Genomic DNA, 15,215 nt, shown 5'->3' with positions numbered 1-15,215 from the left:
GTTGTTGTGTAGGTGAGCTCTCCGGCATATTAGGGAGACGTGTCCCAGGGTGGTGAATGTGGGTAGTGAGAGGAGCGCTCTCGCTTGTACTGCATCAGGTTGGTGCTGATAAAGTCCAGTCACTGTACCGGGGTTCGTATGCCACTACAATGAAGTGAACCTTGGAGACTACCCTGTGTGGAGCAGTCTGTACCTATAACGATCCTGCCCCAAAGGTAAGCAGTAGGAAATCTTCTGTACAATGGTTGTATTGAGATATGGAAGTAGGCACCCTGTAGGTTCAGGGCTATAAATCAATTTCTTTGCTCTAGACCTGGTCCTAACTGCTGTGAAGTAAGGCAAGGTGACTTCTGAGTGGCGTGACAGATGTATAGATGGCAGCTGATGCTGTAAGGTATCATTGTTCAGGCCCCCGACCAGCTCATCAAAGTGCTTATAAGAGGCAGTTTTAGAGGTCATGGACTGGGGTGCAGACTGTTCTCACTTTTGAGCCCTGGGCCTCTTACACTGTGGCTCATAACAGCACAGAGATGTGATGGAGCACCATCCAGCACTATGATGGAGTTGGGTTGCGGAAGTTGAAAACAAAGTCTGCCTCTTTGGGTAGAGATGTAGGGTTGTTTTTGTTTACACTCTGTTGCTAGTTGGTGCGATGGAGGCTGGCTCTACCAGATGATTTTGGTAGGATCTAGAATCAGCTCATTAATTGGGAGGACAGTTCTAGATAAGAAGGTAGTGTGCAGAATTTCCACCAACTTGTGATGTGTATCTGCCACCTCCTGTAAGGGAATCTGCAGCTCGTCTGCCACCCTCTTGGTAAGATCCAGAAAGTTCTTAAATCTTCACCTAGTGATGAGGGGTGGGCAGCACAGTCTCATCTGGGAGAGATGTGGAGAAGTGTGCTGAAGAGGTAGCTTCCTCTTCAGGTGTGTGGGTTTTTTTTCCCCTTCCCCCTTCTTTCCTGTTCTGAAAAGGCTTTCTCCTGTCCTGGCTCAGGTGCCAGGCTGTAGCAAACCATCTGATGGACTCTCCGAGAGACACCGGAGACGGTCGCGCTGTGTGTGTATATACCCGAAGAGTTACAATATGGCCTTGGGAGGGATAGGCAGGAAGGCAGGCACGGGCGGTTGGCGTGATGGAATTGGGGGTGACCCTTGTAGTGTGGTGGTGGGCCACCTTGAGGGGCCAGGGAATGTCTCCTCCTGGCCAGTGTCAGATTCATCAGTGGGTAAGGGTGCCGCTGACTGGGATATTGGCAGTATACAGCCCAGTGCTAAGAGTGATTCTGGGTGCCGGGACGTGCTCAATACCAGGGTCCTGGTACCAAGTAATGGGGATTGTGGTTCTTCCCCAATCATCAGGTCTCCACGGTACCAGAGCTCATGCAGTACCATGGGTTCATTTGGTACCACAGAGGAGGGTCTGTGGTACATTGTCAGTACCGATAGATGGGCAGAGCACTCCCTAAATGAGAGTTTTGCCCAGTACAAAAAGTTCGTTGGTGCCACTTTTTTAGAGACGTATGGTAATTGTCTCTCCCTGGTACTGAGGCCACAGGTCTCCAGAGTATGGGAGTACCTGTGTTACCATGGGCTCATCCGGAACCCCAGAGGAGTGTCTGTAGTCGGTATCAATGGTTGGGAAGGTGCAAAACACTTCCTAGATGGGAGTTTTGTTGCATCTGGTATCAAAGGGTTTCTCTATGCCGCTTTTTTAGAGATGGTACGGTAACTGTCTGCTCTCCTTAGGGGACAGTACCCTTGCCTCAGAGCATGATGGTGGAAGCCTCTGGTGTCTTGGTGCCAAAGCAGAGCTGACAGCAGGGCTTCTCTGTGTCACTCTTTTAGAGATGGTACGGTAACTGCAGTAGTTGCCCAGAGAAGAGCTCAGAGCAGCACAGGGCTTACAGAAGCCCCTTGTCCATGTGGAGAGCAGAGCTCAGAGCAGGAAGCCCCTTCTCAGGTTTCAGCTTCCAGAGCGTCTGGTGGGGACGGGAGCGGAAGCTGAGCTCACAGCAGGAGGTTCCTCTGCTGGTATTGTCCTACTGAGATGGCCGCACTGGGGAACACCCCTCTGGCTGGCCAGTTGCTCGGGGATCGGTGCCGAGATGGCTGCACTGGGGAACACCCCTCTGGCTGGCCAGTTGCTCGGAGGAGCCTTTCCAGGGGCAGTCTGCTGGTGGCGTCTTCTTTTTCTCTCTTTCTCTTCTCCGCTCCACCACTCAACCCCTTTTGAAGTGAAAGCTCCGGGGATGAGCCGGGGTCAACACCCACCAGAGTCCCCTGCAGACTGAAGTGTTTTCTCTATAGGGAGGAATTTTCAGCTCCCAGCTCCTGTGTGGCTGCAGTTTTAGGTGTGGCAGGTAAAGCACTTCTGTGAGGGTCTCCCAGGCACAGGGAGTGTCTGGCCATTACAGGAACTGACTCCTGGCAGGAGAGGCACCGCTTGGAGCAGAGAGAGCCAGGCAAGCCCCTGGGCAGGGGGTTCTCATCCTCTAGCAGGGAGGAATATGCACAAGAACATCGTCTTTTTTTACTTTTTTAACTTAAAAAGAAAATAATTATGAGTCTACTAGATGCTGGGGGGGGGGATGCCCCCAGACAGGGAAGGAAAGAGAGGTTCTTTTCCGTTTTCTCTTTTCTTTTTAAACCAAAGGAATAAAATAAAATAAATAAAACACTAGCCTGAGTACTTTTAGGGAGAACAAAGGTAACAAAACAAACACTACTTATGCTAACGACACAGATAAGAAAGGGACAACTGCTCCTTCTGTCAGAGGCCAAAGGCAGTAGAGAAGAAGGTGAGGGGGGGTTGCCCATGCAGTGCTAAATAGCCTCTAGGCAGACCACAAGGGAGGGAGAGCACATGCCCGGGCTCAACTGGACACTGCTACCAAAATTCTCCGATTAGAGCTGCAGGGGCACACAGACACCTAAAGTGGAGCGCCCATAGGGACACTACTCGAAGAAGAAGCATTATTTACTCTTTCCCACAATACAAAAACCAGGGGTCACCCAATGAAATTAATAAGCAGCAGGTTTAATACGAACAAAAGGACATACTTTTTCACACAATGCACAACTACCCTGTAGGACTCAAGGCCATTGGATGTTGTGATCGCCAAAAGTATAGCTGGGTTCAAAAAAGAACCGGATACGTTCATGGAGGATAGGTCCACGAATGGCTATTAACTAGGTGGCCAGGGATGCAACCCCATGCTTGGGGCAATCCTAAACTTCTGACAACCAGAAGCCAAGAGTGGAGGACAGGAGTGGGTCACTCCTCAGTTGCTCTGTTCTGTAAACTCCCCCTGAAGCTCTGGTATGGGTCATTGTCAGAGACAGGATATTGGGCAAGATGGACCATGGTTTGACCCAGTATGGCAGCTCTTATGTTCTCTCTCGGAGGGTTACACAGTATCTTCAGCCTCCCCAGGATACAGCTCCTGTTTATCCCATCCCCCAACCTAGTAGTTCATTTCCAGTGCGGTGGGGGCTGGAGGAGTGGTCAGCCCACAGGAGTGGGCTGGAGTAACCATCAGCTCAAGGTGGGATTCAGGGACCACGTTCATTGTATATCTAAAGGTTCATTATTATGAAGGGCTTTATAGTGAGGGTGTGCTGTAATATGAACATGTATTCACATAAGTTAGTGATGTATATAATGTAATGGTTCTGACTCATTTAAAGGTTTTTGTTTAAATCTAAATAAAAATCAGTAATCATTGGCCCTCTGCATAGCCATTATCAGTAGCCATCATGGTATAAGGAGATCATGTACAATAAACACTGATCATTAGAACTAGACAGTTTGTGCCGGTATCAGCTGCATTCAGAAAGCTATCCTGGAATTTAGAAAACTATTTCTAGATGGGTCACATGCATCTTACTCCTACAAGAACATCCAATTGAGGAAATGAAAAGTTTGTGCTCAGAGAATGAAAGGGAAAGCATCTCCCAAAAGCATCCAACACCAAGCTGCATAGCCACTTTGAGCAGGAAACACAAATTTGTTTCTTTACATACTAGCATGTACTAGTTTCATTCCAGCAAAGGAACTGACAATAAATATTACTTCACCTTTCATCCACTGATGATGTATCACTTTACAAACATTAAATAAAAATCTCTCATCGCTGTGAGGTTGGGAATAATTATACTCAGATATAATTATACTATGCACATATATAGGTAAAGTGCAGAGACTGTGTTTTGTCCTAGGCCACAGTGCGTCAGTGATCGAGTTAGGGAGACTGATTCAGGGAAGTACTTTAAGCATGTGAGTAGTCCCACAGGCACCAAATTTCCAGTTTGCTGGGGGGTGCAGGACCTCTGGCTCTACCCTTCCCCCAAGTCTCCAGCCCCGCCCTGCCTCTTCTTGCCCCTGCCCCGCCTCTTCCCGCCCCATTTTCCCTTGCCCCGATTATCACACCCTTGCTCCTCCCCTCACCCCCTCAGAGCCTCCTGCATGCCATGAAAAAGCTGATCGCAGCATGCGGGAGGTGCGGGGAGGGACAGGGAGGAGCTGATCAGTGGGGCCTGCCGGCTGGTGGCAAACACTGTCGGGGAGGAGGGGAGCTGATAGGGGAGCTGCCGGTGGGTGCTCAGCACTCACCATTTTTTCTCTGTGGGTGCTTCAGCCCCGGAGCACCCATGGAGTTGGCGTCTATGAGTAGTCCTATTCACTTGTATTTAAGTCAGACATACGTTTAAGTATTGTGCTGAATTAAGGTCATAAGCTTTAAGGCTCAGATGCACAAAGGGACTTAGATGTTGCAACACCTAACTTTCAGATGCCTAGAAAATCATTGGAAAATGTGGTGATCCACAAAGTTTGAGTTAGGCACCTCAGCACCCTATACTGTAAAATGAATGGGGAGAGAGAAGCGCCTTAGAATGTAATCTATAAAAGCCAGCAAGGTAGGCAGTGAGGTCTCTCAGCTAGTCACTGGGAGATGCCAATGAGAGGTGTGTGTCCTAAGCCCTGCCCCTCTCATAGAATTAGGCAGCTAAATCTGGACTGCTAGGAGGCACTTATCATTGTGTGTGAGCCACAGCCGGGACCCCTCTCCTTGAGTCAGGCAGCTTAGGTGACTAAGTTATTTCTTGTGACACTAATTTAGGTACTCGCCTACCTCCATGTAAAACAGCCAGCAGAGAACGTGGTAGTCTCATTTTATAACTTTTAGCCTAGCAGTTAGAGCACTAACCTGGGACACAGGTGTGACACTATCTCTGGGTGTCCAGGACTGTGAGTCCCGCTCTTAATGCCACTGCTGCCAGCAAGAGGAAAATTTGTTTGTGGAGAAAACCTTTTGTCGTGATAATCAAGGTGGGCCATTTCCAGCAGTTAACAGGAACATCTGAGGAACAGTGGGAGGTGGTGGGGGGGGAATAAACATGGGGAAATAGTTTTACTTTGTGTAATCACCCATCCATTCCCAGGCTCTATTCAAGCCTAAGTTAATTGTATCCAGTTTGCAAATTAATTCCAATTCAGCAGTCTCTCGTTGGAGTCTGTTTTTGAAGTCTTTTTGTTGTAATATTGTGACCTTTAGGTCTGTAATCGAGTGACCGGAGAGATTGAAGTGTTCTCTGACTGGTTTATGAATTATAACATTCATTTGCAAACTGGATACAATTAACTTAGGCTTGAATAGAGCCTGGGAATGGATGGGTCATTACACAAAGTAAAGCTATTTCCCCATGTTTATTCCCACCCCCACCCCCCACTGTTCCTCAGACGTTCCTGTTAACTGCTGGAAATGGCACATCTTGATTATCACTACAAAAGGTTTCCCCCCTTCACCCCCGCTCTCCTGCTGGTAATAGCTCATCTTAAGTGATCACTCTCCTTACGCTGTGTATGATAACACCCATTTTTTCATGTTCTGTGTGTATATAAATCTCCTCACTGTATTTTCCACTGAATGCATCCGATGAAGTGAGCTGTAGCTCGCGAAAGCTTATGCTCAAATAAATTGGTTAGTCTCTAAGGTGCCACTAGTACTCCTTTTCTTTTTGCGAATACAGATTAACACGGCTGCTACTCTGAAACCTGTCATATAAAACAAAAGGTATAACATGCTTCTTAAAATCTAAACTTTAACAAGCTAAAATTCTTGTTTAAAGTAGTCTAAAGCAATCTCCCAATGTCACCAACCTGCGTGGCTGGGATCCACCATTTATGAATTCAAAAAACGCTGTCTTTTTTGCTCCCTCAGTGATGGATGATAGGGTGCTGTCCCTGTCCCCAAGTTATAGAACAATAAATCTTTGAATGCTCTTCAACAAAGCTCTTTTCCTCCTGCTGTTCTTTTCTTCCTGTTAAATGTTACAATCTGCATTTAGCTTAGGCTGGTGATTGTGAATGAGACAATACTCAATTTGGATAAACATCTCTGGTCTGGCAGCAGGAAACCAGTTTTTCACGTCTGTTGGGGAGTAACATCTTGAAACAAACTATGAGGACATATCTCCAATATATAGACAACTTTTTAAATACCATCAGTACACACATTTCACAGTGGTAAGTATGATCCTGGTTTTCATTTAAGATCTTACATGACACTCTTTATGAATAAATGCTTTGAAAGCAATGTGCTCGGGTAGTAAGTGTGTCAGGAGTTGCTATTACAGAACAGTGAACCCTTTGCCACTTGGCATTGAGAAGTTCTTAGGGTCTCAGTGGGAGACCCTGGATCTTCTGTCAGGCAGGCAGTGAGGATTTGAACAGGAGTCATCTAGCTCTCAGAAGGGTGCTCTAGCCACTGAGCTATGGGATACTCTGACATAAGGTTTCAGAGCGGTAGCTGTGTTAGTCTGTATCAGCAAAAACAACAAGGAGTCCTTGTGGCACCTTAGAGACTAACAAATTTATTTGGGCATTAGCTTTCATGGGCTAAAACCCACTTCATCAGATGCATGGAGTGAAAAAAACAGTAAGCAGAATATATATTCTAGCACATGAAAAGATGGGAGTTGCCTTACCAAGTGGGGGGTCAGTGCTAATGAGCCAATTCAGTTAAGGTGGAAGTGGCCTATTGTCAACACTTAACAAGAAGGGGTGAATACAAAGGGACGGAAAATTACTTTTGTAGTGCTAACAAGGTCAATGTAATCAAGGTGGCCCATTTCCAACAGCTGACAAGAGTGTGTGAGTATCAGCAGAGGGAAAATTACTTTTTGTAGTGACCCATCCACTCCCAGTCTTTATTCAGGCCTAATTTGATGTGTCCAGTTTGCAAATTAATTCTAGTTCTGCAATTTCTCGTTGGAGTCTGTTTTTGAAGTTTTTTGTTGAAGAATTGCCACTTTTAAGTCTGTTATTGAGTGTGCAGGGAGATTGAAGTGTTCTCCTACTAGTTTTTGTTTCAATTCTTGATGTCTGATGTAAGGCTTCTTCAATCTCTCCTGTTGAAGCTTTTCCACCTTTTCTAAATACTTGAACAGTCATTGGATCAGAGCAAGAGCAACTGTGCAACTGTGCCTCCATTACGCCTGGGGGAATTCTGCACTTAAAAATTCTGTGCCAACAAATTAAAAATTCTGCGCACAATATTTTAAAATTCTGCAAATTTTATTTTGGTAATTTATTTCAAAACACCTGTCAGCAAGTATGTCTGTAACAATATAGACAAAAAAAAGATTCAGGAAATGTTTTATTGACAAATAGCTTCCTTACTAAGCATATTAATACATAACTTTGACTAATAATTTATTTAAACTATAGTACAGAACCGTATTTCCAGCACCCCTCAGAAGCAGTGCAAAGACTTGGGGGAGTCAGGGGTAATGGAGGAGCTGAGGGAAAGGGAAGTAATTGGTGGGAAGGATCCTGGGAGTCAACCTGGAGGGTTGTTGGGTGTGGGTAGGAGAAGTATGGAATAGGAGTCTTGGGGGGGGAGGATTGCTAGGGAGCCTCCCCAATGTAGACCCTGGCTCACCCCTAACCTCTCCCATTTAGTCAGGCACATCTGCTCCTGTCCCCATGTGTCCCTGCCCTCCTCCTCATCACCCTCCTCCTCTCATCCCCATGTGGTCCTGCACCCCCCACTCAGCCACCCCATCCCCCATGGGGCCCTTCACCCCCCACTCAGCCACCCCTCCTCCCCCATCCCCATGTGTCCCTGCACATCTGTCCCTGTCTCCATGTGTCCCTTCACCCTCATTTAGCCACCCCTCCACCCCCCGCATCCCCAAGTGTCCCTGCACCCCCACTCCCATTCAGCCCCAGGCTCAATGCTGTCACCAGCGGTGAAAGTAAGGCGGTACAGGCCGGTACAGTGTACCAGTAAAAAGTGGCTGCCTGTACTGGCCCATACCACTGACTTTAAAGTGCTGTCGCGGCAGCGCTTCAACATCCCTGCCCCTTTTGCCCCACCGGACCTCCGACGGGGTGGGGCAAAAGGAGCAGCTACCCTGGGGCCCGCAGTTTTAAAGGGCCCAGGCTGGAGCCCCAGGCGTCGTGGGCAGGCTGGCTGGGGGACACTACCCTCCCAGCCCCGTCCCTTCTGTCTAAGGCCCCGCCCCTGTACTGGTAAAAGACACATTTTACTTTCACCCCTGGCTGTCACCCCACTAACCCCCACCCCAGTCTATCCCCCCACTAGCCCTTTTGAACCCCAGTCTATGTGACCCTCCAGCAGCCCCATGTGCCCTGTTCTGTTCCTCCTGCCCCATATCCCATGTCTCCTCACCTGGTCCTGCAGGCAGGGCACTGTGTGGAATGCAGATACTGCTCCCTCCCTCTCCGTGGCTGGCCACTCTGGCCCTGAACTAGCTAGCTGCCCTCTCTTCTGGTGTCACAGCAGCTCCTGATGGGTGACAGGTGTAATTGCAGCACCTTTCTGGCAGAATATATTTTCTGTGGGGAAAAAATCTGTGGGGGACATGAATTCTGTGTGTGCGCAGTGGTGCAGAATTCCCGCAGGACTACTCTATAGCCTGGTGGCTAGGGTGTCTATGTGGATGACCTAGGTACCAGTTCCCATGGTCTCATGCTTCTTTAATTATTTATACATGATGAAACAGATTCACCAGGATAGAATGAGGGAGCTCTCCTACATGAGACTATCCCACAGCTCAGTGGTTCGAGCACCACTCTTGAGATGTAGGAGAATCCTGTTCAAATCCATTTTCCCCTCCAGCAGAGAGGGAAATTGAACCCAGGTCTTCCACATCCCAGGCAACTGCACTAAATGTTGTACCAATAAATTAAAAACCAGCAGGATCTTATTAAAGGGAAAAAGGCAAAATACCACATTTATTGTGAATACAGAAAGAATCATAGTAAGCAGTTAGTTACAGCTGTAACATTCCATTCAATCTCATCTTTATTCACTCATTCATTCATACAAACACACACACACACACACACAGGTTCTGCAAGGTTGTTATCATAGTAAGCAGTTAGTTATAGCTATAACATTCCATTCAATCTCATATTTATTCACACATTCACACACACACACACACACACACACACACAGAGGTTCTGCAAGGTTGTCATCATAGTTACCAGCCTTAGAGTTGCTCATGCCAAGCCACTGGCCAGGTGGCCTGGACATGAGGAGGGAGCAGGGCCTTGTCAGATGCTCATCTGATGCTCCTGGAAGTTGGTTTGCAGAATCAGACCCCAAAGTTCTCACTTTTTAAGAGTCTATTTTTATAGAATTTCTTCCTATGCCAGTCTATGGGAATTGCTTCATCATGCTGTTGCTGAATCAATCAGCAGATAGCACATTCCTGACGGCTCCAAGAAGTTATCTTGTTCTTTGGTTCTCCCATTCTTGAGGCTGTTGGGTGGATTCCAGTCTGCCCTCCGGGGGTCCTCTGGTTATTTCCACTTGACGCCTTCTTCAGCCGATGGACACTGGATTCTTAGGCTGGCACCTCCCTGATCATTCAGTTGTTATCCACACCAAGCATCCGTCCACATACATCCTCTATCTCTATTTTAATCACAATTGTTAATACAACAAAAGGGCGGGGAGTCTCTGGGTGCTGTTTCTGTTGTTAGAGTATTGCTTTGAGTCTCTGTGAATTGCTTTGAGAACAGATTCTGTCTTAGAATGTACTAACACAATTAGCAGCTTGCAAGTTTCACACATAGAGGGAGAGAAACAGTACCAAAACCCAAGAGACCTCTTAATTAGTAATACCCTGGAATTTAAACTATGGGGAATCAAACTCATTTGTGATTTTAATACAGAACTTCTTTAATATGATCCAACATAAGCACTGGGCTAAAAGTTATTCATTGGGTGATGGCAGCTCCTCCTCCTCCTCCTCTGACTGTTATGTGTGGACTTAGGCAGGCACCCAACTCATTCTCACAAGAAACTACTTATGCACCTATGATGTTTTGGGCTCCACCCAGACAAAAGGGATTCCATCACCCCCTGCCCTGTAACTTTGGGGGCCTATGTGCTGTGCAGCTGTAGTCCAATTCCCAGACACCAGTAGTCTGCACACAAGCATAAGGTCTTATCCTGGCTCTCACCAGACTAGTTCCACTTTGCTGGGTGTAAAGGGTGCTTTTAAAGGGTGCTCTATCAGACACATGGATTTTTAAAGTCCATTGTTTAAAAACAAATTAAGTTGATAACTTTCTATTAAATAATAAAACCAACCATCAATATTGCCTTTATGGAGGGTTACAAGAAATATAAAAGCAATGTACAAGACCATTCCTAATTATCAAGTTTTGCTCTGTAAGACAAGCTAATACAGATATATTTTAAGTAAAAATGAATAAAATGTACACAGAACTACCAAACACCTTAAATAATTAAGAACAGTCCAATTGATCTTTACTATCAAACTAATTCCAAGGTAACTATATTAGCAGGCCTAGAGTTGTATTTATATAGACCCAGCTCCAACCCTAATTGGCATAAGCTCACCAGTTAAGGTTTCCAGTTCCCCCTGCTCTTCCTGTTATTCCTTGATTAAACTAATATAGTTCCTGTTATTTAAAAACACCCAAAAACAGGTAAAAATTGACTAATTTATAATGAGAGTGTTCCCTTTCGATGTTACAGCTCTAAGGAAAGAACCTGAAAAGTGATACAAACAATGTGTTTTCAGAAACAGAGATATCATGGATATGAATTTACTTTGAGAAGTGATGAAGAAAAGAAGATGAAAAATACTATATTAGAGTGTTAGAAAGGAGGGGAAGGGGGAAAAAAGCAGAAAACAAAATTTATTTTCAAGAGCTCTCTGGTACAGGAGACATTTTATGCTCTGATATTACAAACCTACATTAGAAAATGCCAAATCCTGAAATATTTCTAAAATTATCTGCAAAAATCCCAGAATGTAGATGAGTGTATTGTGATTAATATACTGTGTATAGTAGTATGCTAGTATCTCCAGACATCCTACTTCCTTTATCCATTCCTTTTTCTTATTATGGTACTGCAGTGTAGGAACTTCTAGATTCAAAACCAGTTTTGTTTTATAGTGCTGTGATTGGAGTGCTGTAGCTGAAGATAAAAAGGCCTTCAGTTCTAAAATTTTGCTTTTAGTTGCATACACCTTCTTTTAAAAGATAGCTTTTAGCTGAAACTTTTCATGATGTTGCTTAGATCAGAGGGACATTGATTTAGGAAAGTTGAAAGAAAAGGCTTTCAGGCCTGTTAGGTTTTTTTTCCAAACCATTAAGAAAATTGTTTAGTTGCTTTTTTGGCACTGGATGGCTCACGGTTTATTTAAAAATATATAGATTATAAATTTTACAAGCATGAATGAGTAATGTGTGCTGCTTAGATTTATAGAAATTTAGTTATTAGGTGTTGAACACTGTGCACTAAGCATGGAAGGCACTTAACTTTTTTTACTGATTTAAGCACATATTGAAGAACAATATTCTTAAAACCAGACTGTGTGAAAGTTTTAATATATTTTATTTAAATCTTTGCCCATAAGAAAGGTAGTGTAAATTTGTATTGAATAAGAACAATAATTATGGAGTGAGAAAGTCTAAAAACAACATAGTACAAAACAGTATAGAAGAAGTAAAGGTTTATCTCTTTTTTGGTCAGGAACTACAGGGATGAGTACCATTTGTTCTCAACTGTTTAGTGCTGTTTGCTTGATATGTCTGATGTTGTACTGTCCTATAATCATTAATTATAATATATAATCCCATTTCCTCAAGCATAGTTCCATATTCAGGATCCAGAACTTATGTATCATTTTTGCAGGTGCCAATAAAAACACAAGCCAAGATTTAAAAAAAACAGGACACTAAAGTTAGCATTTGGGTTGACTTCGTTAGAAGCTGCTAGGTGCTTAGCACTTTTGAAAATCTGGCTACTTATTGAGATGTCTAAAAGACCCTAGCTTTAGGTTCCTATTTTTTAAAAATCTTGATCATATTGCTTCATGTGTGTTATACAAGTTACCTCTAAATCCGGGACCCAACAGGCATATATTTTGGCTTATCATAGCTGAAGATGCTTGGGGCAAAGCAAATGAGGTTTTGACAGATTATGGACCAAAGCCCCACAAACTGAAAGAAAGAGAAGGTGAATATATGTGCAATCATCATTACAGAATTAGTGATTCCAACCTTCTTTATAATCAGGTAAAATTACAACTTGAAACCTTTCTGGGTAGCTGATCCAGTCTTTACAGTCTTTTGTTCAGGATGAGCACAGCTCAACAAACACCCTTTTGCTCCAACAGTAACTCTCCTTAACTTTTCAGTGTGCTACCACTAACTTTAATATTTTACAAACAAAAATAATATTGGAGATAGATAAATTCATATTGGAATGAATAAATTATGGAGTTGATTGCCACTAACTAGGCAACGGTTTATTAGGCTAGTGATCTGAATAAGCTTGATCTTGCCTTATTTTTAAAGTTAGGTAATTTAGATTCTGTTAAGTATTTGTATGCATGCACTCTAGCATTGTTAGTTCAGTGTGGTCCTTAAACAATTGCCTTGTTTGTTTTGTTTTTATCAGTTTAACCCTACAATCATGTTAGCTGTTTGTTGATTATTTCAGACAGTTTGCAAATAAGGCCATGTTTACACAAGGGATTTTTTGGGGGGACGGAGACACCAACACTACAACCTGTTCAGCTACACCAGTGTTAGCACTGGTGGGAGTAGTAGTGCAGAGAAGATTCCAATGGCTGTTGGCTTTTATAACCACAAAATAGAGTTGTAAATAGGCTGAATGTCACCAGAGTCTTGTCTGAAACACTTGACCTGATGGTGGCATCAGTGGTAATTTTTTCACTAAAATTACCAGAGCCTGTATGCTGTAAACACTTATGCAGGTGCTTAACTTTAAGCACAAGAATAGTCCTATAGACTTTAATTAAATTAAGCATGTGTGTAAATATTTGCAGGATCAGACCCCTAGTGTAGACAAAGCAGAAAGGCCTGCAAGCAGCCTTTGAATTATTCCTCCATCTCCACAACAACAAAAGAACCTCTGAGCTCTTGCAACTATTGCCAGAAGATCCCCAATCTTAGCTGGGAAAATTACTTTTGAAGTGCTAACAAGGCCAATCCAATCAAGGTGGCCCATTTCCAACAGTTGACAAGGTGTGAGTATCAGCAGAGGGAAAATTACTTTTTGTAGTGACCCATCCACTCCCAGTCTTTATTCAGGCCTAATTTGATGGTGTCCAGTTTGCAAATTAATTCCAGTTCTACAGTTTCTCGTTGGGAGTCTGTTTCTGAAGTTTTTTTGTTGAAGAATTGCCACTTTTAAGTCTGTTATTGAGTGTCCAGGGAGATTGAAGCGTTCTCCTATTGGTTTTTGAATGTTACAATTCTTGATATCTGATTTGTGTCCATTTATTCTTTTTGCATAGAGACTCTCTGGTTTGGCTAATGTACATGGCCGTTGCCAACTCTGTCCGCATATCTATTCAAGGAACACCATCAAAAGACCTTACCACATCAGCCACACCATCAGGGGCTCATTCATCTGTACATCTACCAATGTAATATATGCCATCATGTGCCAGCAATGCCCCTCTGCCATATACGCTACAAAAAGTAATTTTCCCTCTGCTGATACTCACACCTTCTTGTCAACTATTGGAAATGGGCCACCTTGATTGCATTGGCCTTGTTAGCACTACAAAAGTAATTTTCCCTCCCTTGGTATTCACCCCTTCTTGTCAACTATTGAGAATAGGCCACTTTGACCTTAATTGAATTGACTCATTAGCACTGACACCGCCCCCCCCTCCCCACTTGGTAAGGAAACTCCCATCTTTTCATGTGCTATAATATATATTCTGCTTATTGTTTTTTTCACTCCATGCATCTGAGGAGGTGGATTTTAGCCCATGAAAGCTTATGCCCAAATAAATTTGTTAGTCTCTAAGGTGCCACAAGGACTCATCGTTGTTTTTGTTTGCTTATAGTTACTCAGCTGTATAAGTATTTGTGGGATATAGGCCTTTCATTATATGGGCTGTGTATATAACAATATAGAATCTCTGAATGATACGTCAGAATTGTGCAGAATGATCCCAAAAATCTTGTACATTTGATGGCTATCTGCCCCAAAGGGGAAGGAGAATATACAGAAGGCTGTGGAATTTCATACCTTTCTTTGCTTTGTGGATGTACGAAGTCACTGATACTTGGAGTCAGATGCACTCATAGCCAGGTTCCCACCCACACAATATTTGTGGTCACATAGCACCTCTCTTAATAACTCTTGTTGGTTTCTTTGTTGATCGTCTGGCGCCATCTAAACAATTCTGGCATGTACTCAGAAAAGTTGCCAGACTGGGTTGGTCTGCACTCAGCTGAAGCTAATTGTAAGGCGGTGTTAAAGTTCGCCTCTGATGCTGAAGGATTTTGCTGTGTTTCAACAAGTTTAAAATCTCACTCAGGACATTTGGAGATATCACTACTACCCCCATGATTTCAGGCTCTAATCCTTATGTTGATGCCATCGTCCTGTCATTGTTATTCTGTGAATTGGTAAGTGAGATTGTTACCTATTAATTTTTGATTGATTGTTCCATAATATAAATCATGTATGGAATTCTAGAGATCATTGGCTTCAAATTGTACAGTCAGTACTGACCAGCCCAGAACTGACTGAGTGGGAATGTGTAAAGCAGGTGGTGTCACAGACTTGGTGCTTAGTGACTGGAGCAGGGGTTGGGCATAGAATCAATATTCACTTCAAAGGATGGGGCACGCAGCCCAGGTCTGAGCGTGGA

Source organism: Natator depressus, chromosome 1, assembly GCF_965152275.1.
Source record: "Natator depressus isolate rNatDep1 chromosome 1, rNatDep2.hap1, whole genome shotgun sequence".
Classification (NCBI taxonomy): domain Eukaryota; kingdom Metazoa; phylum Chordata; order Testudines; family Cheloniidae; genus Natator; species Natator depressus.
The sequence above is the reverse complement of the archived record's forward strand: the minus strand, read 5'-3'. Positions refer to the sequence as shown.